This window comes from Suncus etruscus, chromosome 5 (assembly GCF_024139225.1).
Source record: "Suncus etruscus isolate mSunEtr1 chromosome 5, mSunEtr1.pri.cur, whole genome shotgun sequence".
Lineage (NCBI taxonomy): Eukaryota > Metazoa > Chordata > Mammalia > Eulipotyphla > Soricidae > Suncus > Suncus etruscus.
The window spans coordinates 123,079,294-123,105,198 of NC_064852.1; positions in this window are offsets into that span (position 1 = coordinate 123,079,294).

Here is a 25,905-nt window from a genome sequence, read left to right on the forward strand (position 1 = left end):
TAGCTCCTGGCAGGCACGGAAGACCATATGGGACACCAGGATTCGAACCAACTACCTTTGGTCCTTGATCGGCTGCTTGCAAGGCAAACACCACTGTGCTATCTCTCCGGGCCCCATTTCTCAGTTTCTTGACATTTAAATTAAGGTATATTGTATTTTTCTCTTTTAGATTCTATTTGATTCTTATTTTTTTTAATAAATTTTTATTGTGATTGAAGTGTATTACAAGTCTTTCACAGAATTATTTATGGTACATAGTGACAATAAATGAAGGGCATTCCCATCATCAGTATTGTCCTCCCTCTCCCTGTTCCTAGCATGTATCCCATATCTCCCTCCCTTTACCCCCCAGGATACTAGTGTAACTGGTCTCCACTTTACAGCTTGTTGTAGTTGATTCTTATTTTTAAATTATAGTTTATCTATCTCATGTGAAAGCTTCTATTATTTCATTTGTTTCAGGATTGCTTAATTTTATCTCCTAAATTGTTATCATAATAGCTACTTTACATAGTTCTAATATTTTAGATAAATATTTGGCAATGTATAGCCTGTGACTTAAACTTAATCTACTGCCCGTTTTTGCCTGGTACATAAGGAAATTATTTTCACATTAAAGTTTTAAGTCAAAAGTTTGAGCAAAATATCAAAAAAAAAAAGTCTGATCTATCTGTATGTTTATCTATATATCTATCTGTAAATATATATAGAGACAGACAGATAGAAATATAGATTTTGCTTAATTATATCACACCTGGCTGTGCACTCAGGAAACACTCTTGGTGGGCTCAGAAGATCATATAGGTTGCTGGGGATCGAAACCATGTCAGCTTCATGCAAGGAAACTACCCTGTACTATTTTTGCCTTTGCCCAGAGACTGATATTTTGTAACATGTAAAAATTATGTGAAATTTGGGGGGCCGGCGAGGTGGCGCTAGAGGTAAGGTGTCTGCCTTGCAAGCGCTAGCCAAGGAAAGACTGCGGTTGGATCCCCTGGCGATCCCCCAGCGTTCCATATGGTCCCCCCAAGCCAGGGGCAATTTCTGAGCACGTAGCCAGGAGTAACTCCTGAGCATCAAACGGGTGTGGCCCGAAAAACCAAAAAAAAAAAAATTATGTGAAATTTGGAATTTCCATAAATACAGACCAATTGATGTATATACAGATAACATAGGCAGGCTTATTTAGCTGCATATTGTCTGTGACTGCTTTCATACTACAGAGAGAGTTGTAAGAGACTATAACTAAAGGGGTTCCTTTCATGCAGCTGTTGGCTGAAAAAGTTTACTCCTTTTATGGGTTATTACATAGCTTTCTTTTTGTAGATTATCATTTCTATTAAAAATTGGCCGGTCTTGGAGGCTGGAGATAAATTACTGTGGGTAGGGCATCTGCCTTACACATGGCTGAAGGGGGTTTGAGCCTCAGCATCCCGTGTGGGCCCTCAGGTCTTGCCAGGAGTGATACCTGAGGCAATTGGGAATAAGCCCTGAACACTGATAGATCTGCTCAGCTTCTTTACCCTGACTCCTCAATTCATTGTTCAGTCTTTAAAAAAAAAATCATCTGTCTTAAAAAAAATAGTACATTTTCCTGATTCTCTGAATGTTGAATCATTTTTTAATTAAACAATGGACATTTTGAATATTATATGGTTAGAGTCTGGGAATGGTTCAAGTTGTCTAATGAGTATCAGTTGCTTTTTTGTTTTAAAAGAATCGACCCAGTGAGCTTATGACCTCGAATTCTGGTCTCAGTTTATATGGGAAACGGTTCCACTGTTGTTTCCATTTCAAAGGCTACACACACTGTGACCCTTCATATTTATTCTATTGAGATAGCCTAAGGAGCCTGCAATTAATGCTGGTTTACACACAGAATCAGGGGCCTCTTACAGTGGCCTATTTCTATTTCTATTTTATTCGCTCAAGCCAGCTTACCTTAGAATTATAGGTTCCCATGTTGCTACAGTTACACACTTCCCTTTTACCCACACTCCCGTTTCTCTATTCTTTCCTTTTTAATTTAATTTTATTTTCTCCTCTTCTGCCTCCTCCTGTAGCTACTTCTGCCCATGACATACAAGCACATTGATATACAACTGTAATAGTCAGAGATAAATGTTCTACTTTAGTAACTTAAATTTAAGTGGAAGAAATTTGTTTATACATAATGTAAAATGAACTTTTGCACATTACAATAACCATTATGTCCCTTCTCTTTCTCTCCTTTCCTTCTCCTCATTCCACTCCTTTTTCTTTTCCTTCTTCTCTGCTTCCTGCTTCCCCTCCCTCTCTCCTACCCTGCTCTTTCTTTTATTTTGGGCCATACCAGGTGGTACTCAAAGCTTGCTCCTGGTGGTGCTTTGGGGGACCTTATGTGGTGCTAGGGATTGTATCAGGATCAACTGTATGCAAGGCAAGATTAACTTTTGTAACAATCTCTCTGGCCCCTTTCTCCCTTGCTCTCTGTTTCTCACTAAATTTTGGTAGCTTTTTTTTTTTTTTTTTGGAGGGAGAGGGCAGGTGGGTTTTTGGGATCATACAAGGCAGTGCTCAGGGCTTATATGACACAATGCTTATAAGTCTCTCCTTGTGGTGATGGGGAAACCATATATGTGCCAAAGATTGAACTAGGATTGTCCTCATGCAAGAAAAGTGCCCTACCTCATTTGTGTGTTATATTGCTGGCCCTCTCACTAAATTTTGTTTGAAAGCCAAGGTAAAAAAAAGAAAAGAAAAGAAAAAAGAAAGCCAAGGTAATTCAGGGAAATATAATACGATGTAACTTTTAGCAAATACTCTCAGATCAACTGGCATCACGAATATTTTTATATTAGATAATCGTCAGTTAGGCAAACATTATCCATAAGTAATAATAAAAATAGTCAAACAGTGGTTTATATGCCTAAGAATTTATGTACTCTTCATGTATATTAATTCCAAATTTGACATTTCAACTGGGCATAGTGAATAAGATTTAGATTTTTAAAAACAATATGTAGATGAGGGGGCCGGGGCAATAGCACAGTGATAAGGCTTTTGCTTTGCATGTGGCAAACACAGGACAGATGGTGGTTCGAATCCTGGCATCCCATATGGTCCTCCGAGCCTGCCAGGAGTGACTTCTGAGCGCAGAGCCAGGAGTAACCCCAGAGCACCGACGGATGTGACCCAAAAATAAAACAAAACAAAACATGTATGAGCCTGGTTCATTCCCTGAGTTAACTTTAGGGTTTATTGTAGTTGTTAAACTCTAATAATAATCTCTGCATTTGATGCAGGAGAAAAAATTAAAAAGATGTTTTTTATACAAAATTAACGCTAGCTATTCTTTCTGGAAGGCACCTCTTTCATTTTTTTCATCCAAAGTTTCAATATTACATACAATTGTAATATCTGCCCAACTTTTCAAACTTACAGTAGTATTTGGAAAAGTAGTATGTCGATGTAAGATTTTAGCTGGTCATAACAATAGTTACCTATAAATAATGTCTGAGTCGGTCCCCCAAATCTATGTCTATGTTGAGTTGCGTGGCAAAACGACTTTGCTTATGTGATTATATTAAGAGTCTTTTTTTTTTTTTTTTTTTCTTGGTTTTTGGGCCACACCCGGCGGTGCTCAGGGGTTACTCCTGGCTGTCTGCTCAGAAATAGCTCCTGGCAGGCACGGGGACCATATGGGACACCGGGATTCGAACCAACCACCTTTTGGTCCTGGATCGGCTGCTTGCAAGGCAAACGCCGCTGTGCTATCTCTCCGGGCCCAAGAGTCTTGAAGTAGGATGATTATCCTGAGTTATCCAGGTGGATTCAATATAGTCACAAAGCTCACTCTGAGAGGATTAAAGGTAGATAAATGGGATGATGGAAGCAGTAGAAATACTGTGTGTTAAAGAAGGTGGGAGGAATCACAAGGCAAACAGGCAGCCTCTAGAATAGTGTTTCCTTTTGGAAGAAGGTGGGAGGCAGCAATTAGTAGTAGCCTGGGATGCAATTGGGAGCATTTTTCTATTTATTTAAAAAGGTAGGTTTCCAGCAGGGTACTGGATCATTGTTTTTAGGTTTTTGGTTTTATTTTTAAAAAGAGGCAGTGTTGATATGATAATTGAACCTGGACACACCATTGGGACTTGAAAATGCCCATTGGACATGCACCTCCTGTATCTGACAAAGGTCAAGGCATATATAAGGAAAAAGTTTGACAGTTGATTGGGAAGGGCACAGAAAAGACCGGAGAAGAGCCTGCTGGCCAGGGATCCTGGACCACAACAGACTGCAGATACAGATTAGAATAAAAGATACTTAGTTTATTATATCTCTGGGAGGTAGGGGGAGAGGGATAGAAAGTATGTTTTAAGAGAGAGAGAGAGAGAGAGAGAGAGAGAGAGAGAGAGAGAGAGAAAGAGAGAGAGAGTAGAGAGAGATCAGATAGCATCTTGCTGATGCTTTATCTTCAGTCTAGGCCTTGCCACAGACAGGCTTTGCTTTGGTCTTTTCCCTGATTCCGCCAACTGTCAAACATTATTTTCTTTATATATCCCCAGACTTTTTTTTTTTTTTTTTTGGTTTTTGGGCCACACCCGGCGGTGCTCAGGGGTTACTCCTGGCTATCTGCTCAGAAATAGCTCCTGGCAGGCATGGGGGACCATATGGGACACCGGGATTTGAACCAACCACCTTAGGTCTTGGATCGGCTGCTTGCAAGGCAAACACCTCTGTGCTATCTCTCTGGGCCCTAGACCTTTAACTGTTAGAGGGGCATGTCCAAGTCTGATTCCAAGGGCATGTCCAAGGGAGCATGTCCAAACCAACTACCATTACATCTATAAGACAGTAGACCAAATAAATTTAGGAATCTTTGCTGAAAAAAGTAAATAGGAGCTGGAGAGATAGTATAGTGTGTAAAATATTTTGCTGGTGGGCTATTTAGATTCTATTCCATATGGTCCCTGAACACCATCAGGAATGACTCGAATGCAGAACCTGGTGTGGTCTAAAAACAAATTAAAACAAATAAGACCTTTTTTTTAAAGACAAGGAAATACTTTTTCCCTCCATAATCCAGAAGGTAGGCCTAAGGAAACACCGGATTTCTCATTTCAGTGAGAGTAATTGGAGATATTTGACCTCCAGAACTGCAAGATAATGTCTGTGTTTTTTTAAGCCTTTTTATTTGTGATGATCTTTGGCAGCAATCACAGGACACTGATACACCACCCCATGTGAAGACATGTTCTGTTTCCAAGAAAGTAGGCTCTGTCCATTTTTTTTTTTTTTGCTGGAGTGGGCGGTTGTTGTGCCCCACTCAGGAAGGGCACACATTAAAAGTGTTGCACTCCTGAAAAAGAATTATTTGCCAAAAAGGCCCGCTTAGAGCAGTCAAAATCAGTTGACCCTTTGCGTGGAGTGTTTGGCCATAATTCTAAAGTGGCTGTAACTATCTCTCTCTTTATTTTTAACCATTACTAAAAATCAGGCCTTAGTAATTCTTTCTAACAAAGAAGGACAGTACAAATCCCGCCAAAAGTCTCCCACTGACCAAGCTCCCTGTGATCTTTGCTACCTTGGCGCCAAGATCATGTTTTTTCCTAAAACTTAGCTCATAGTAAACCAATTTTCAGTTTTCCCCCAAAACTCTAAAACATTTCTCTCTCTTCCCACTTCCCTGAAAATTACCTGTTTTCTTCTACTTACCCAAAACAAAGCTAACCCAAAACAAAACTTCTTTTCAACTTCAGTATCTGTTCTTTAATGTGCAAATTTTATCCATGGTCTTTCATTCTGTTTCCCTAACTATCTCCCACTCTCTTTGATGTCAAAAATTACACCCTGCATTCCAAACCTCAACCTTAAAAGCTACCCAGCTCAAAAAATAAATTTGTCTTCGTCTTTCTAGACGCAAGTCCCCATGCATTCTGTGTGGTCTCATTCATTTCATATTTCATATTAGCCTCTTCGTGCTCCCGCTTGACTTCCAGTGGGAAAATGAACTCACTAAGGTTTTGCTTAGGAACTTTTTATCTCATCAGGATAAAACAGTCCACAGCAGGCGGTAATACATATGTTGAGCATTTTGCTTTCCCAAATCCAGAGGCATTTTGGTATCTAACTAATGTATTATATGCTGACTATTACAATTTATAACAAGATGTATGTTTTATCTATAAAGAAAGTGGCCTTAATTTAACTTGAAACCATAGTTGGTTGAAAAGTCCCTGCAGAGAAAGAGAGAGGGGGAGAGAGAGAGAGGGAGAGAGAGAGATGGAGAGAGAGGGAGGGAGAGGGATGGTGAGAGAGAGGGAGGGAGAGGATGGAGAGAGAGGGAGGGAGAGGGATGGAGAGAGAGGGAGGGAGAGGGAGGGAGGAGAGAGAGAGAGGAGAGAGAGGGAGGGAGGGAGAAGGAGAGAGGGAGGGAGAGAAAGAGGGAGAGAGAGAGGAGAGGGAGAGAGAGGAGAGAGAGGGCGGGAGAGAGGGAGAAAGAGAGAATTGTCAGTTTAGACAATCAACAGTTTAGGTTGTAGAACCTAAGCTTTAGTAAGTAAAAAGAAAAAAGAATACATATTTTCACCTGAAGTTAAGAAAGAGGATTAGAGTATTTATATCAGAAAACCTATGCTGGTAGTCTGAGTGAATTATCTAAATTGTTATGAATAGAAGGGAAATAAAAGGGATAGTCTAATTCTTTCCTCGACCAGATTTCTTAGGAAGCTCTGAAAGATTTCCTTTTATTATTATTTTGTTGTTGTTATTATTATTATTATTATTTTGACAGGAGGTAGGTGGGATGAGAACAATCTTGCTTCAAACAAGCTCAGCTGAAGCAATCAAATGTCTAAAATAATAGGCTGGCACCTTTATTAGAAACAATTGTGGGCCGGGCGGTGGCGCTAAAGGTAAGGTGCCTGCCTTGCCTGCGCTAGCCTTGGACGGACTGCGGTTCGATCCCTCGGTGTCCCATATGGTCCCCCAAGCCAGGAGCAACTTCTGAGCGCATAGCCAGGAGTAACCCCTGAGCGTTACTGGGTGTGGCCCAAAAACCAAAAAAAAAAAAAAAAGAAACAATTGTATGATAGTACTGAGTGGAAAATTATACTTTCTAGAAAGAGTCAAGATAAAATAGAATAAAAACTCTAAATTTAGAGTGGTGTTTCTTTAATGCTCATTAGCGAGGCTACTAAACAGCTGTTTAAAGTGAGTTCCTCTGGCATGGTAACTGTTGCCAGGTAGGACTTGGCTTCCTAAGGAGTTCAAGGAGATAAGAGGCTGCTTTGAATCACCCAGTCAGAGGTACCACATGGAGATTATAGTCTGAGTGAGCAATACTTGATATCACAGATCAGCTTTCAGTAAAACAATCAAGGTTCAAAATGGCCACAAAGCAAATCTCTGTCTTCCAGAATTTTCATGTCTGGAACTATAAATTTGGCCCTTCCAAGTATCCTAGGCAAGTTAAATAACACAAAATTGGTCTTTTTGTGTTCTGACCTAACATAATGTCTTCAAGGGACATCAGTGCTATAATAGGACTGAATTTTATTTCTTTAAAATATGAAATATATATAGCACTGTAAGCAGTGATCTCATGGGAGAGTGGCATATGAAACGGGAGAACAACCAGCAGTGTTCAGGGACTATTCTTTATCCTTACTCAGGACTTGGTGTCACTCCTGGAAGGAAGCTCCTGTGAACTCCAGTCCTTTAGCTATCTTTCTGGCCACGGTTCCAAAAAAAAATCTAAATTATTACAAATGAGGATTTAATGTTAACAAAACATTAAAAAAAGAATCATTTAAAAATATTATCTTTAAGCAACATGATTACAAAAATTTTTGTAATTGGGTTTCAGGCATAAAAAGAACACCCCCCTTCACCAGTGCAACATTTCCACTCTTAATACCCCACATCTCCCTTTACCCCCACCCCCTGCCTGTATTCAAAAAAATAAATCTTTAAATCCTATAATGGAACTATCTTTGGAATTAGTCCATTCTAAAAAATTACTAATATAACTCTATCTATCTATCTATCTATCTATCTATCTATCTATCTATCTATCTATCTTCATCTATCTATCTATCATCTATCGGTTTTTGGATCACACTCAGTGACTCTCAGGGGTTACTCCTAGCTATGTGATCAGAAATTGTTCCTGGCCTGGGGGACCATATGGGATACCACGGGGGGGTCAAACTGCCATCCATTTTAGGTCAGCTATGAGCAAGGCAAATGACCTACCACTGCACTACTGCTCCACCCACCAAATATATTTTTTTTAATGAGACTAAAGCATTATCATTTGAAATACATCAAGAGGGTCATAGTGGGGAGGGTATTTGCTTTGCTTGCAGCTGATCAGGTTCAATCTCTGGCATTCCATTTGGTCCCCTGAGCATGCCAGGGGCAATTTCTGAGTGAAGAGCCACTAATAACCCCTGAGTGCTGCCAGTTGTGGCCCCAAAACCAAAGGAAATAAAAAGGAAAGACATCAGAAATATATAAAATGAAAAAGAAAAAAAAATATACAATGACAATGTAAAATAGTTGTGATATTAGACAATACCACTATTTTTAGAATATCATTGTAGACAATTTTGCACTAATATTCTGTTCACTTCCTTTGTAATATTTTATGGGATTATTTTTTGTTTATGTCAGCATACATAAATCAAATAAAAAATTAATTATGTTGATACGTACACTCCTGGGGAAAATCATCCAGTGCTTCTAGTTGTAATTCCGTGCTCACCCTGATGGAAATGTCTGATCTTTAATTCAACACTCTATAAATATTATCCACCAGAGATGATCATAGAAAACTGCTGGCCATAAGAGTTCTGCATATGAATAAATGAAGTGTGGAAGTAAGATTTAGTGTTCTATGACTTTGCAATGAATAGATTCTCTCTGATTCTGCTATCTCGAGGTAGCAAAATGGGGGGTTTTGAGCCTTTCAAAGTGAAATAAAAATCAATGAATCTAGTCTAGGCCTAAGGGCCCCAACTGAAAACTTTTTGATCTGAACTGTAAAGACTGTCTATTTAAGTGTATCTCATCTACATCTAAGATTGTCTTTTTTTTTTCAAAAATGTATATCATCTGTAAAAGAATGGCAGTGCAGAGTACAAAAATAATAATAATAATAATAAAGAGGAAAAATCAAATGCATGTAGAACTGGAAAGCTGTACAGAATGTTATAAAAAAAATCTTCCCAGATTAAAAATTAACGAGGAATGTTGAGGTTCTCAGGAATCGGCAATCATACGCAGGGGTTCGCAGGAGTTTGGAAGTCCACTGAGTGCAATGGCCCAAGGCTGCCAGGACTGCAGGGCTGTGCAACCGCCCGCCCAGGACAGAGAGAGAAGAGAAAGAGAAACCAAATACATTTTTTATTTCTCCTGAAGTCTCAGGCCTGCCACCGGCTGCCCAGAGGTTTCAGAGAGGAAGAGAGACATGGAAATTCACTGGCCAGGGGCCGGAGAGATAGCACAGAGATCGGGTGTTGGCCTTGGACGCGGTCAATCCAGGACGGACCTGGGTTCAATCATCAGAGTCCCATATGGTCTTCCCGAACTAGGAGCGATTTCTAAGAGCATAGCCAGGAGTAACCCCCTGAGTATCACAGGGTGTGGCAAAGAAAGAAGAAAGAAAGAAAGAAAGAAAGAAAGAAAGAAAGAAAGAAAGAAAGAAAGAAAGAAAGAAAGAAAGAAAGAAAGAAAGAAAGAAAGAAAGAAAGAAAGAAAGAAAGAAAGAAAGAAAGAAAGAAAGAAAGAAAAAGGAAGGAAGGAAGAAAAAGGAAGGAAGGAAGGAAAGAAAGAAAGAAAGAAAGAAAGAGAGAGAGAGAAAGAGAGAAAGAGAGACAGAGAGACAGAGGGCCCGGAGAGATAATACAGCGGTGTTTGCCTTGCAAGCAGCTGAACCAGGACCAAAGGTGGTTGGTTCGAATCCCGGTGTCCCATATGGTCCCCCGTGCCTTCCAGGAGCTATTTCTGAGCAGAGAGCCAGGAGTAACCCCTGAGCACTGCCGGGTGTGGCCCCCCCCCCCAAAAAAAAAGCGAGAAAGAGAGAGAAAGAAAGCGAAAGAAAGAAAGAAAGAAAGAAAGAAAGAAAGAAAGAAAGAAAGAAAGAAAGAAAGAAAGAAAGAAAGAAAGAAAGAAAGAAAGAAAGAAGGAAGAAAGAAAGAAGAAAGAAAAAGAGAGAAAGGAAGAGAGGAAAGAAAGAAAGAAAGAAAGAAAGAAAGAAAGAAAGAAAGAAAGAAAGAAAGAAAGAAAGAAAGAAGGAAAGAAAGAAAGAGAAAGAAAGAAAGAAAGAAAGAAAGAAAGAAAGAAAGAAAGAAAGAAGAAAGAAAGAAAGAAAAGAAAGAAAGAAAGAAAGAGGAAGAGAGGAAAGAAAGAAAGAAAGGAAGGAAGGAAGAGAGGAAAGAAAGAAAGAAAGAAAGAAAGAAAGAAAGAAAGAAAGAAAAAGGAAGGAAGGAAGGAAAGAAAGAAAGAAAGAAAGAGAGAGAGAGAAAGAGAGAAAGAGAGACAGAGAGACAGAGGGCCCGGAGAGATAATACAGCGGCGTTTGCCTTGCAAGCAGCTGAACCAGGACCAAAGGTGGTTGGTTCGAATCCCGGTGTCCCATATGGTCCCCCGTGCCTTCCAGGAGCTATTTCTGAGCAGAGAGCCAGGAGTAACCCCTGAGCACTGCCGGGTGTGGCCCCCCCCAAAAAAAAAAGCGAGAAAGAGAGAGAAAGAAAGCGAAAGAAGAAAGAAAGAAAGAAAGAAAGAAGAAAGAAAGAAAGAAAGAAAGAAAGAAAGAAAGAAAGAAAGAAAGAAAGAGAAAGAAAGAAAGAAAGAAAGAAAGAAGAAAGAAAAAGAGAGAAAGGAAGAGAGGAAAGAAAGAAAGAAAGAAAGAAAGAAAGAAAGAAAGAAAGAAAGAAAGAAAGAAAGAAAGAAAGAAAGAAAGAAAGAGAGAGAGAAAGAAAGAAAGAAAGAAAGAAAGAAAGAAAGAAAGAAAGAAAGAAAGAAGAAAGAAATAAAGAATGAAATAAATAAAGAAAAAGAAAGAATAAATAAAGAAAGAAAAGAAAGAAAGAAAGAGGTAGAGTGGAAAGAAAGAAATAAAGGAAGGAAGGAAGAGAGGAAAGAAAGAAAGAAAGAGAGAGAAAGAAAGAAAGAAAGAAAGAAAGAAAGAAAGAAAGAAAGAAAGAAAGAAAGAAAGAAAGAAAGAAAGAAAGAAAGAAAGAAAGAAAGAAAGAAAGAAAGAAAGAAAAAAGAAAGAAAGAAAGAAAGAAAGAAAGAAAGAAAGAAAGAAAGAAAGAAAGAAAGAAAGAAAGAAAGAAAGAAAGAAAGAAGGAAAGAAAGAAAGAGAAAGAAAGAAAGAAAGAAAGAAAGAAAGAAAGAAAGAAAGAAAGAAAGAAAGAAAGAAGAAAGAAAGAAAGAAAAGAAAGAAAGAAAGAAAGAGGAAGAGAGGAAAGAAAGAAAGAAAGGAAGGAAGGAAGAGAGGAAAGAAAGAAAGAAAGAAAGAAAGAAAGAAAAGAAAGAAAGAAAGAAAAAGGAAGGAAGGAAGGAAAGAAAGAAAGAAAGAAAGAAAGAGAGAGAGAGAAAGAGAGAAAGAGAGACAGAGAGACAGAGGGCCCGGAGAGATAATACAGCGGCGTTTGCCTTGCAAGCAGCTGAACCAGGACCAAAGGTGGTTGGTTCGAATCCCGGTGTCCCATATGGTCCCCCGTGCCTTCCAGGAGCTATTTCTGAGCAGAGAGCCAGGAGTAACCCCTGAGCACTGCCGGGTGTGGCCCCCCCCAAAAAAAAAGCGAGAAAGAGAGAGAAAGAAAGCGAAAGAAGAAAGAAAGAAAGAAAGAAAGAAAGAAAGAAAGAAAGAAAGAAAGAAAGAAAGAAAGAAAGAGAAAGAAAGAAAGAAAGAAAGAAGAAAGAAAAAGAGAGAAAGGAAGAGAGGAAAGAAAGAAAGAAAGAAAGAAAGAAAGAAAGAAAGAAAGAAAGAAAGAAAGAAAGAAAGAAAGAAAGAAAGAAAGAAAGAAAGAGAGAGAGAGAGAGAGAGAAAGAAAGAAAGAAAGAAAGAAAGAAAGAAAGAAAGAAAGAAAGAAAGAAAGAAAGAAAGAAAGAAAAAGAAAGAAGAAAGAAAGAAAGAAAAGAAAGAAAGAAAGAGGAAGAGAGGAAAGAAAGAAAGAAAGAAAGGAAGGAAGGAAGAGAGGAAAGAAAGAAAGAAAGAAAGAAAGAAAGAAAGAAAGAAAGAAAGAAAGAAAGAAAGAAAGAAAGAAAGAAAGAAAGAAAGAAAGAAAGAAAGAAAGAAAAGAAAGAAAGAAAGAAAGAAAGAAAAAAGAAAGAAAAAGAAAGAAAGAAAGAAAGGAAAGAAAGAAAGAAAGAAAGAAAGAAAGAAAGAAAGAAAGAAAGAAAGAAAGAAAGAAAGAAAGAAAGAAAGAAAGAAAGAAAGAAAGGAAGGAAAGAATTAAAGAAAGAAAAAGAAAGAAGGAAGGAAGGAAGGAAGGAAGGAAGGAAGGAAGGAAGGAAGGAAGGAAGGAAGGAAGGAGGAAGGAAGGAAGGAAAAATTCACTGGCTAGAGGTGTCTGGGGAAGACCCTGGTACAAAAAAAGAAAGAAAAGGGAATACATACACAGCAGGCATCATCTCTCCGATGATATCTGGCCTCCCACAGATCTGCAGGCACTGACTTCTCTGGTCACTATCCTGCAAAGGTCGAAGTTTTTCATTTTATACCTGGCATGACAAGGGTGTTTGTCCAAGTGGAGTGTTCATGGGCATATCCAGTTTAACTGTCATTATAATGGGGGTTATTCAAGGAACATGTCCAAGTCTAACTGCCATTACACCAATAACTGAAGACTGGAGTTATGGAACAAAGAGAGTCGTGGTGGTGGAAAGGGAACTGGAATCATACCTCCAAGTCAAGGAACTGGGTGGAGGGCACCCCATCACCTTTCAGTTCCCTCCAGTGCTGGGGTTTAGGGAGCCTATTGTGTGATTCCTACTCAAAGGCTACAGAATGTGACAATGATGTGAAGAGAGAGAAGAATACAGAATGAGCAGTTGTCATTTTTTTTTTAAAAGTAAAACAAATTGGGCCCGGAGAGATAGCACAGTGGCGTTTTCCTTGCAAGCAGCCGATCCAGGACCAAAGATGGTTGGTTCGAATCCCGGTGTCCCATATGGTCCCCCATGCCTGCCAGGAGCTATTTCTGAGCAGATAGCCAGGAGTAACCCCTGAGCACCGCCGGGTGTGGCCCAAAAACCAAAAAAAAAAAAAAAAAAAGTAAAACAAATTAAATTGCATTTTGTTTAATTAGTGCCCACAGGACTTGGGGTCAGCAAAACACTCAAAGAGCATGATGTGGAACTTTTAACAGATTTTCTTTGACTTCTGAACCTCACCCTTGCTTTTAATTTGCAAATGTGTTTTCTAGGTTCTGTTTCACTTTAAGTACTTTTAAATTGATGGATTGCTTCTCCACCTGTTACCTCGGTGTGACCTTCAGCTACATCCCAGTATCAACTCCTTGGCAGAATTTCAGTAATAATAAAGCTTCTGGGAAAGATCTTTTCTCTGGCCAAAAAGCATCACCTACACAGTCTTCTTCTCCAATGGAAACATGTTGAAAATGGGAAATTGAAGCAAAGTGGAAATGATGAGTTTTGGAAGTTTTTGCTTATCAACAAGAAAAATAGGGTCAGGGATGTGAGCAAGTGCACTGCCTGTGCGAGGCTCTGGATTTGTTCCTTGCCATTGTATGTTCCTCCATCTCCATCTCCAAAGCACCATTTTCTCAAGTGCAGCCAAGTATGATTCCCACATCAGTTAACAATAAGAAGAATATGCCAAGTTAAAAGACATCTTGGATTTATAAAGCATTCTTTAATTTCTTCTATAACTCTATTTTCTTGGGGCCGGAGTGATAACGTGTTTGCCTTGCATATGCCTGGCCCAGATGAAACCCGGCATCCCATATGGTCCCCCACTTTAGGAGCAATTTCTGAGTGCATAGCCAAGAGTAACCCCTGAAAATCACTGGGTGGGTGTGGCCCAAAAAAGCAAAAAAAATTATTTTCTTTTGGGAAATTCCTTTTTGTATTTTTAAGTTTATTTGGGCATTTTAAGAACTTGTGAAGGCATATTTACTCAACCACTGATTTGGGGATCTCTTTCTTTTTTTTCTTTTAGGTTTACATTCGGCAACGCTCAGGAGTTACTCCTGGCTCTGCACTCAGAAATCGCTCCTGGCAGGCTTGGGGGGTCATATGGGATGCCAGGATTCAAAACGGAGTCTGTTCTGTGTCAGCTGTATGCAAGGCAAGCACCCTATCGCTGTGCTATCTCTCCGGCCCCTGATTTGGGGATCTTTCTAAGTGAATGTTATTGAAAATAAATGTTAGGGTCTGAGCAGATAACCTGACTGGTGCTAAGAGTCCAAGACCACTTCTGATAATATAAAATGCAAAAGGGAGTTTATTCCAGCATACTGGGGCCAGCCTTATGAAAAGACAAAGGCTCTGTCTGAAACTAACAGGCAGTTTATGTTAGATCCCAAACCCTGAAGCTCTAACTATACTATAATGGATGGTAAGGTTAAAAAGGTGTTGAACTGGGGCCGGGCGGTGGCGCTAAAGGTAAGGTGCCTGCCTTGCCTGCGCTAGCCTTGGACGTACCGTGGTTCGATCCCCCGGTGTCCCATATGGTCCCCCAAGCCAGGAGCAGCTTCTGAGCACATAGCCAGGAGTAACCCCTGAGCGTTACTGGGTGTGACCCAAAAACCAAAAAAAAAAAAAAAAAAAAAGGTGTTGAACTTAGGTCCATGAGCAATCATTATCAATAGTATCATAAGCAAAAAATATTTATCTAATTAAGAAATTCTAGAAAAAGATTCTGAAAAGATAGAAACAAGGAAAGTAAGAAACAAGAAATATTAATTCAAGCTAGTGTAAGTCTTGTATGAGAGTGTAGAATCAGTTTTAGGGTTTAGAAGTAGAAGTTTTCAAAAGGTAATTTAATACCTACTTAGTATTAATCCAAAAGACAGCACACAATGAGTAATCCAGGCAGTTCTTTGAAACAAATGAAGTTCCAGGAAGGCAAGAAGGGCAAATAAAAGAAGTATTTACCTTCCAGTTTCAGAAGGACATGGAAGAAAAAAGCAGACTGAAAATCCCTGTGTATTTGGGACATTGGCAGTGGGAATGTTGCACTGGTGAAGGAGGGGTTCTTTACATGACTGAAACCTAATCACAATCATTTATGTAATCAAGATGTTTAAATAAAGAAAAAAATGAAAAAAAAAGAAAATCCCTCAGTCTAACAGAAATGTTTCTCAGAGTATTTTCCTTCTGTAGATGGTGACATTACAAGGATAGAAATGTGAGATCAGACACTTATACTCCAATTTATTAATTCACTAAGTTTTCATTTATTTTACTAATTCATTACATATCATATAAAATTGATCATTTTCACAGTGAAAATGTGTACAGTTCCATGGTATATATTACATTCACTTTGTTCTACAAGCATAACTCCCATTTGATCTACATAATTCTTTTAAGCTTCTATAGCTGAAATCCTACATCCATTGAACCAGCACAGTGTTATTTTTTAAACGATTTCTTTATTTAAGCACCATGGTTAGAGATATTTCTGCCACCAATGTCCTTTATTTTCCTCCCCTACCTCCAGCTACTGCCTGTCTCCGGGACAAGCATTCTGACTCTTCCTCTATCATTGTCATGATAGTCGTTAGTGTAGTTATTTGCCTAACTGTACTCACCAATCTTTGTGGTAAATTTCATATCATGGCTGGTCTTCCTGGTGCTCATCTTTATTGTCAATGGATATTATTGCCATACTGTCTTTTGTGTTTCTTATATTCAATGGGTGAGTGAGATTATTTTATATCCCTCTCACTCATTTCATTCAGCATAATAGTCTTCATATTCATCCATCTATTGGCAAACTTCATGACTTCATTTTTCCTAGTAGCTGTGTAAAATTCAATTGTGTAGATATACCACAACTTCTTTAGCCACACATCTGTTGCTGGGCACTTGGGTTGTTTCCAGATTCTGGCTATTGCAAATAGTGCTGAGTAAATTGGATGCAGAGGGCATTTTTGTATTATGTTTCTGTGTTTCTTAGGTATATCCCTAGGAGTGTTTTTTCTGGATTATATTGAAGCTCAATTTCCAGCTTTTAGGGGAATTGTTTTCCAGAAAGGCTGGTGGCATTCCCACCAGCAGTGAATGAGAGCTCCTTTCTCCCCTCATCTATGCCAGCACTGGTTGTACTTGTTCTTTTTGATGTGTGCCAGTCTCTATTGCATGAGATGATACCTTATTGTTGTTTTGATTTCCATTTCCCTGATAATTAGTGATGTGGAGCATTTATTTCATGTGCCTTTTTGGCCATTTGTGTTTCTTCTTTGAGGAAGTTCATTTCTTCTCTCCATTTTTTGATGGAGTTATATTTTTTTTTGCTAAGTTCTGTTATTACCTTGCATATCTTAGATATTCTAATATCAGATGGGTAGCAGGGGTCTCAACTCAATTTACCTGGGGGCCACAGGAGGCAAAGTCGGGGTGATCCTTGAGTGCAAAGTCAGTAGTAAGCCTTGAACATTGGGGGGTGTGACCCAAACAACTAAAACAAACAAACAAAAAAAGATTTCTCTAGGGCAGGGCCCTATGGAGGGTGAATAGTTTCTCCCATTCTGTGGATAATCTTTGTATCTTAGTAACTGTTTCTTTTGAAGTGCAGAAGATGCTCAATTTAATGTTGTCCCATTTGTTTATCTTTGCTTTACTTGTGAACCAACATTTCTAAACTGTGGGCCATATGATTCTCTCTGGGCTCCCAGGATATTTCAAGGGGCCACATGTGAAAATCATGTAAATTGAGGATCTCTGGCATGAGCCCAAGGGGCTAACTAATAGGATGAGGAGGAGGAGTGAACACTCAAGGAAATAAGGTCAGAACAAAGTCACAGCTGGTAAAAGTCTGAGAAGCACTAAGTAACTAAACAACTCCTCATCTACTTTCCCTCCAGTACCTGCTTTCTATCCTCACATCTCCTAGCATTGTAATCATACAGTATTTGTCTTTCTGACTGGATACATTCACTTAATATTTTTAATATCATCCATAGGATAATATATTGCAGAACTGCCTTCTTTATTCAGCTAAGTAATAGCTCATTATACTTACACATGACATTTTGCTCATCCGTTCACTTGGAAGTGGACTCATGGATTGCTTCACTTGACACTGTCTTGAGTTCTGGAGGATAACTCGATGACAACTCCTGCTTTGTGCAGGGACAAAACTTGGAGTTTTATCTCCAGCACCAACCCACTTGCAGAGAGAGACCCCAGTAGCACTGTCATTTGGTATGTGCAAAGTCTTGGGCCATTGCAAGTCTTTGGTCTTGGCATAATTGAACAAAACATGTCAATATAACAGCTGAAGTAGCTGCCAGTAAAAAACCATTAAAAATTCTGGGAGCGGGGGGGGGGGGGGGATGGCGGAGAGATAGCATGGAGGTAAGGCGTTTGCCGTTCATGCAGGAAGGAGGTCATCGGTTCGAATCCCGGTGCCCCATATGGTCCCCCGTGCCTACCAGGAGCGATTTCTGAGCCTGGAGCCAGGAATAACCCCTGAGCACTGCCGGGTGTGACCCAAAAACCACACACACACAAAAAAAAAAAAAAAAAATTCTGGGAGCTTCCCAATTAGGCGTGTAAAATTCTGGTCATCATATCAGTCACCAAAACAACAAAAGGAAGAGAAGAGAAAAAAATTAAAATAATTCATTAAAGGACTTGTGATACTGTGGCTATGAACATGGGTATAGAAATTTTTTTTGAGACAGTGATTTTGATTTTTTTTTTTTTTTTTTTTTGGTTTTTGGGCCACACCCAGCGGTGCTCAAGGTTACACCTGGCTGTCTGCTCAGAAATAGCTCCTGGCAGGCACAAGGGACCATATGGGACACCGGGATTCGAACCAACCACCTTTGGTCCTGGATCTGCTGCTTGCAAGGCAAATGCCACTGTGCTATCTGTCCAGGCCCATGATTTTGATTCTTACAGTATGTCCATAGAGGTGGGATAGTTCAATCAGAAGGCAGTTCTACTTTTAAGATTTTGGAATTTGCATCCTAATTTTCACCATGATCATACCATTTTACAGTGCACCAACACAGTACAAAGATTTTAATTTCTTCACATTGACACTTACTTATTGTTCTTCTCCTTCATTCTCTTTTAATAAAGAAGCTATCCTAAGAGATATATTATAGTTTCGATTTTTACTGTTAATGATTCATGAGCATCTTTTTATGTGTTGATTGTTAATTCAAGTGTCTTCTTTAAATAAATAAACACCTATTCATATTCTCTGCCCATTTTCAATTGCTTTACATTTTTTCACACTTCATTGTCTATATATAGAAATGCAATAGATTTTGTATTTTGTTTGCTGAGTTTATTAACTCTAACATTTTTGTAGTCTTCAGATTATATTGCATATGAGATCATATCGTCAATCAGATCTTATTAATTCTTTGTTTCCAATTTTAGGTGGCTTTGATTTATTGTTCTTATCTAATTCTCTGGCTTGGACTTTTAGTACCATGTTAAATAGACAAAATAAAGATGTAGTGTAAAACGAAGCAAACGAAGGCCGGGCGGTGGCGCTGCAGGTAAGGTGCCTGCCTTGCCTGCGCTAGCCTAGGACGGACCGCGGTTCGATCCCCCGGCGTCCCATATGGTCCCCCAAGAAGCCAGGAGCAACTTCTGAGCGCATAGCCAGGAGTAACCCCTGAGCGTCACAGGGTGTGGCCCAAAAACCAAAAAAAAAAAAAAAAAAAAAAAAACGAAGCAAACGAAAAAAAAGAAAAAAAGAAACAAAAAGATGTAGTGCTCATCCTTGCTTGGTTCTTGAACTCACAACAAAACCTTCAGCCTTTTGCTACTGCATATTATTATTACGCTGGAATTTTTTTGTATTGTTTTGTATTGTTTTTGTTTTTTGGAGGGGGGGCAGTCACACCTGGCAGTGCTTAGGGGTTACTCCTGGCTCCATGCTCAGAAATTGCTCCTGGCGGGCTTGTGGGACCATATGGGATGCCAGGATTTGAACCACCGTACTTCTGCGTCTAAGGCAAACGCCTTACCGATGTGCTATCTCTCCAACCCTACTCTGGAATATTTTTGTTTGACTTTTATTATGTGAATATAGTTTCCTTTTATTCCTATTTTATTGGGCATATGAACCTGAGAGGATGCTGAATTTTGTCAAATGCTTGTTTTTACATTGAGATGAGAATATGTTCCTGTTATTGTATTCATGTGACATATTCTATTGATTGTTTTACATATGATAGAGTATCCTGTATTCCAAGAATAAACCCAAGTTGGTCATGCTGTACAATATTTTTAGTATGTTGTTGAATTCAGTTTGCTATTATTTTGTTGAGGAATTTGACATCAATGTTCATAAAGGTTAGTGGTCTGTAATTTTCTTGTAAAATCTTTGCCAACTTTGGTGTCAGTGATACTAACCTTAAAGAACAAATAAAAAAGCATTGTCTGGGACTGGAGCAATAGCATAGTGGGTAGGGCATTTTGCCTTGTACGTGGCCAACCTAGGTTTGATCCCCAGCATTTGATATGGTCCTCTATTTTCAATTAAGTTTTTTTGAAAAGTTTGAGAAGAATTGGTATTAGTTATTTAAATGCTTGTTTACAATTTTCAGCAAAGCTAAGATTAAGTTATTCTTTTGAAGTTTGGTATTTTATCACTGAGTCAATCTTAGTAGTTATCCAACTTTTATTCCTTCAATTTATATTTTAAGCATCATAATTTATTGTATTTTTGTGATTTTATCTTGGCAGAATCATGTCTTTGGTAATATTCCCATTTCATATATGCTATATATTTTTTTGGCTTATGATTGTTTATAGTGCTTTCCTATACTTTTTCTTTTTTGGTGATAGAAGTAAAGTCCTTATTTTCATTTCTGCCTTTAGTAAGTTGAGTCTTTTTTCTTTTTTTTTTGGTTTTGTTTTGTTTTGTTTTGGGGCCACACCCGTTATATGCTCAGGGGTTACTCCCGGCTAAGCGCTCAGAAATCGCCCCTGGCTTGGGGGGACCATATGGGACGCTGGGGGATCAAACCGCGGTCTTTCCTTGGCTAGCGCCACCTCACCGGCCCCTTCATTTTTTCAAATTGAAACCATTGTGATTTACAAATTCCTTCATTGTTGAATTTCAGATATACTATGTATGAGCCAGGGCCATTCCTACCAACAGTGTGGACCTCCTCCACCAATGAACCCAGAGTGCATCCTGTATCATCACCCTTTGTACCCTGGCCTTTCACTATTACAGGCCCATTTAAGTTTAGATTGTTAAAGTTTAGGTCTCTTGATTCTATTGTCATTGTCTTTGGCTTGAATAATTAGTGCTGTCCTTAATTTTTCTCCACCAATGCTTCTGAGACCATTTGGCCACTTTTTTCCCCCTTTCTTCTTAGTTTTATAGGAAAATGCAGAAAAACAAAGTAATCCATGTCCCAAGGTTCTATGTTAAAAGCAGGAGCCTCTATTTAAAAGATAAAAAAATTTTTTTAAAAAAGAAAAAGAAAACAAAAGTAATTTGAGTCCTTTTCTGTTTATCTAGTTTATCTTTGTCCATTTTTGAAGTCAACTTTTATTACATTAAGATTTCTATATATTTATTCTTTAATTCATTTATTTCTGCTTTAATTATTACTTTCTTCCTGAGTATAGCTTTCCCTCTCTTTTTCTACTCTGGAAATTGTAAAATTAAGATGTTGTTTTGAGACTGGACTTTCTTTTGGGGGGTTATGGATAGGGGGTTTGTAGTACACTAGGAAATATCCAGTGTTTACTCATGAGTTTGTGCACAGAGAACAATCCTAAAGGTGTTCAGGGAACCAGGGAAAGAACTTGGATCAGCTGTATGCAAGACAAGTGTCTTAACTTTTGTATTATCTCTCCAGCCTGGTCTTGTATTTATTAATGTAAGTATGTCCCTTTCACTGCACCTGAAGTTTTTGTATATTGTGATTCTGTTTTCACTTGCCGGTAAAAATTTTTCTAATCTCTTTTGCTATTTATTGTTTGATTCATTTGGTTGTTTAAACTTATTTTAAATTTTTTTACCCTTTTTCGATATTTCTAGTTTTATATTATTGATTTCTAACTTCATTCCATTGTGGTCAGAAAAGATGCTTTGTATCATATCTATCTCTTATAATCCACCGGGACTTAATTTGTGGCTTTACATACGGTCTATTCTGGAAAATGTCCCAGGTGTACTTGAGAATATATCTATTTCTTAGTGGCTAGTATATTCTGTAAATATTCATTTTATCTCCTTGATTAATTCTGTTGTTTAAGTCCTCTAATATGTATATATACATATTATATATATGTATATATATACACTTATGTATGTTCTCATATATATGTGTGTATATTATAAGATAAATGTATATATTTGCACTTCTTTGGGCACATTTTAGTGGTGCTGAGAGCTATTCCCAGTTCTGTGCTGAGGGGTCACACCCAGCGGTGTTTAGGCAACCCAACCCAGATTTCTAGGAAGAATCAAGTGCTCATTTCAATAATCTCTTTTTTGGGGGGGTCACACCCAGGCGCTCAGGGTTACTCCTGGCTCTATGCTCAGAAATCGCTCCTGGCAGGCTCGGGGAACCATACGGGTTGCCGGGATTTGAACCACCATCCGTCCTGAGTGCAAGACAAATGCCTTACCTCCATGCCATCTCTCTGTTCCCCATTTAAATAATCTGGGGTCAGGATAAACTTAGAAACCCCCTTTGATTCCTTATATTTCCTGTTATTCTGTATACTAATTATAAGTGAGATTAATCTGGCATTTGTATTTTTCTTATGACTCACTCATTTAACATGATATCCTCCAGTTCCATCTAAATGGCAACAAATTGGATGATTATATGCTTTCATATTTCCTTGCAGCATAGAATTCCATGTATATAGACTGCATATAGACTATATATATACCATGTGTTACCCTTTCCCAAAGCCAAATGCTAATCATACCTGATGGTCAGACTAGCCCACAGCTGGGAGGGGTCTGTGGTTGATAATTAAGGCCTGGGGAAAAGGTGAAAGATGGAAGCCAGAGCAAGGAAGACACAGCAGATAGAGAAGAAACACAGGTTGGGTGCAGAGAGGCTGGTTAGCTTAGAAACCATGTGAGATATGCACATGATGGTTAGGGCCTTTTAATAAAGCTGAATGTCTCCTGAATCTGACTGCTGTGGGTCATTTCCTCATTGTTACCTTGATACCTACAGACCCGCCAACGTTTGCTGCACCTATGCAAAATACTGCCACCTCTCCTTTTATTTTTCTTCTTTATTTATTTTTCCTTTTTCTTTTTTTTCTTTTTTTCTTTTTTATTATTATTATTGTTTTTTTTTTGTTTTGTTTTGTTTTGTTTTTTTTTGGTTTTTGGGCCACACCCGGCGATGCTCAGGGGTTACTCCTGGCTGTCTGCTCAGAAATAGCTCCTGGCAGGCACGGGGGACCATATGGGACACAGGGATTCGAACCAACCACCTTAGGTCCTGGATCGGCTGTTTGCAAGGCAAACACCGCTGTGCTATCTCCCCGGGCCCTCCTTTTTATATTTTAAATAAAAACTTCCACATTTTTGGAGAACATTGGGACACAAATTACTTTGTTTAACCTCATATTTCTACATTTTTCTATAAAATTAAAAAGAAATAAAAGAGAGGCTGGGGGCCAAGGGCCAAGTGATCGCAAGTGCATCGGTGGAGAAAAAGGACAGACTAAATATGCAAGCCAAAGTAAACAACATATTATAGACACAAGAGACCTAAACCTAAACAATTTAAACTTAAGTGTGCCTGTTACACTGGCAGTCCAGGGGGCATAGGGTGGCAGTACAGGATGCACTCTGGGAACAATGGTGGAGGGAGGTTGACATTGGTGGTGGGAATGGCCCTGATTGACTGATACTGAAACTCAACAATGAAGGACTTTGTAGATCACTATGACTTTAGTAAAATAAAAAAAATCTGGCCTAGAAATACTCAAAATTTCTGCTTCTATTTCATTGGATAGAACCAGTCATGTGATTTCCCCCAAAATGCATGGTAGCCTGGGATATACATAGCAGCACTTTGAGACTAGTAAAAAGTGTTTTCTCTTTTTCTGTGTTAAAAAGTGCATTGTACCCTAGTAAATTTCTTTTTCTTGAGATCAACAACTAAAAACCGTAAATTCTTTCTATTTCTCAGAATGTGTTGTAAATAGTAGATGTTATTATCTTGGTTAAGTTATATAAGACTCTGTTTTAAAATATTGATAGACATAGTCTCCTGTAAGCCCACATTAGTTTTAGATTCATAAGGAAATGAATTATATCAGTAAGTTGTTTGGCGTTTTTCCTAGACAAACCTTTAAATAATAGTGCGGCTCCACAGATTGGTTAGTCACAGATTGGTGAGTGTCCCATTTAAGTCAGGCCCAAGTTTTCAGCTCACAGAGATTGATTATAAATATAGGTCATACTAACTCACTGCCTTTGTGGAAATATGGCAGATAGCAATAGAAAAAAAATACTACATTCTTATATTTCAAATCTATTAATTTGGACCCCAAGAAAGATAATCAAATTATTTTGTTGTGTTGAAGTAAATTCAAGACCTGTGGATAATATACATTCCTCTCCATTAAGTCCAGATGTGGTTCCTTCTGGCAACATATGACCCACAAGGATATGAGATCCACAATAAATACATCTTGTAAAAGAAAAAAAAAAGCATATTCTTTGGCAGGAATCTCTTGTTCACAATATCTCTTAAAGCCTATGGGTAGATATATCTGTCCTGGCTGTTTGGGAAGTTTTATGATGAAATTCTGTTTCTTCTTTCACACAGTACTTTCTTTCCTATCCATTGTTCCCCCTAGAGCCTTTCTGCTCTAAAAGGTTCTTAATGAGCAACAATAAATTGCATCTTTTTGAAGACTAATATTTTTGTTGTCTTGTTTTTGATCCTGTGGTCTGGAATAATCCTTGGTGATGCTTGGGGGATCATGAGCAGTGACAGGGATGGACCCAGGGGTGCCGGTGTGCAAGGCATGTTCCTTAACCCCTGTCCTATCTCTCTGACATGACATATAGTGTTTAAAGCCTTCTTCTTCCACATGGAAATTGTTTTAAGTCTTAAACTGACAAAGCACTGTTTAATTTGGGATAATGATTTCTAAGATAATATAATTTCCTTGGATATAACTAAGTTTCTGATTTTTCTGCTTGCAGTCAGTTGTGCCAGTAACTACATCCAAAATGTTTTTCTAAACACAGCTTTGAACCGCTTTCTACTTAATTATGATTACCTGTACCCATCTGTCACGTTTTCAAATTGAGTCTTTTCTGTAGCTGGGTTTTTAGTGGAACGTCGCCTCTCCTTTATAGTTTGACCACAAGAAAATGTTCTAAGTTTCTAGATTTTTGCATAGTTTCTTTCACTTGCTTTTGAAAATTGGCTACTTCATTCTTGATCTTTCTTGTGATGCTTTGCCACAATCAAATGATACTTTTTACCACGTACTAATTAAATTTATTACGTACTAATCACTTACTTACCTTAATGTTGCTGACTCAGTAGTACAAGATACAGTATTATAGAAATAATTTGCTAAATTGTTTTGTTGCTGCATATTTCAACATCTTTCTCTCTCTTTCTCTTTCTCTCTTTCTTTCTTTTTCTTTCTTTCTTTCTTTCTTTCTTTCTTTCTTTCTTTCTTTCTTTCTTTCTTTCTTTCTTTCTTTCTTTCTTGCTTTCTTTCTTTCTCTTTCTTTCTTTCTTTCTTTCTTCCTTCCTTCTCCTTCCTTCCTTCCTTCCTTCCTTCCTTCCTTCCTTCCTTCCTTCCTTCCTTCCTTCCTTCCTTCCTTCCTTCCTTCCTTCCTATCTTTTTTTTTTTTTGGTTTTTGGGTTACACCCAGCAACGCTCAAGGGTTACTCGTGGCTCTATGCTCAGAAATTGCTCCTGGCAGGCTCAGGGGGACCATATGGAATGCCAGGATTCAAACCACCATCCTTCTGCATGCACGGCAAAGGCCCTACTTCCATACTATCTCTCCACCCCCTCAACATCTTCCTTTTAATATAACTTTCTTTGGTATTTTATACTGAATGCCCAAAGTATGAAGTTAGTTTATTTAGGAAGTATGTATGGTGGTGATGGTATTGGAGAAGGGGAAAGGCAGGGAAGGACCCTACAGAATGTGCCTTTATTTCAAGTACCAATTTCCACTGTAGTCAGAATCATTAATATAGACTGGTTTAATAAATAATCCCACATCTAAGTAGTAGCCCAACGCTTCATTTATTATATCCTGTTTTTATATGACTTAGGTTTTCTTCAAGAAATCCAGACTCCAGGGGCTGGAGAGATAGCATGGATGTAAGGCATTTACCTTGCATGCAGAAGGTCAGTGGTTCAAATCCTGGCATCCCATATGCTCCCCTGAGCCTGCCAGGAGCGATTTCTGAGTGTAGAGCCAGGAGTAATTCTGGTTTTGTGCTCAAGGATCATTCCTGATGGGGATAACAGAACCATGTACCAGGAAGTGAACTCAGGTCTAATTCATTTAAGGCAAGATAATGTCTAATGTATTATCTTTTAGGCGTCCACATACATTTTTAACCCCAATATAATTGATACTTGCCCTTGTTACTGTCAACTTCAAAATAATCAGACTATCCAAACCAAGAAAAATAAATATCAAATCTGGGTAACTTACATGCAAAACAAGTGTATTAATTTCTGTGCTATTTCTTTGAATCTTATTTATTTTCC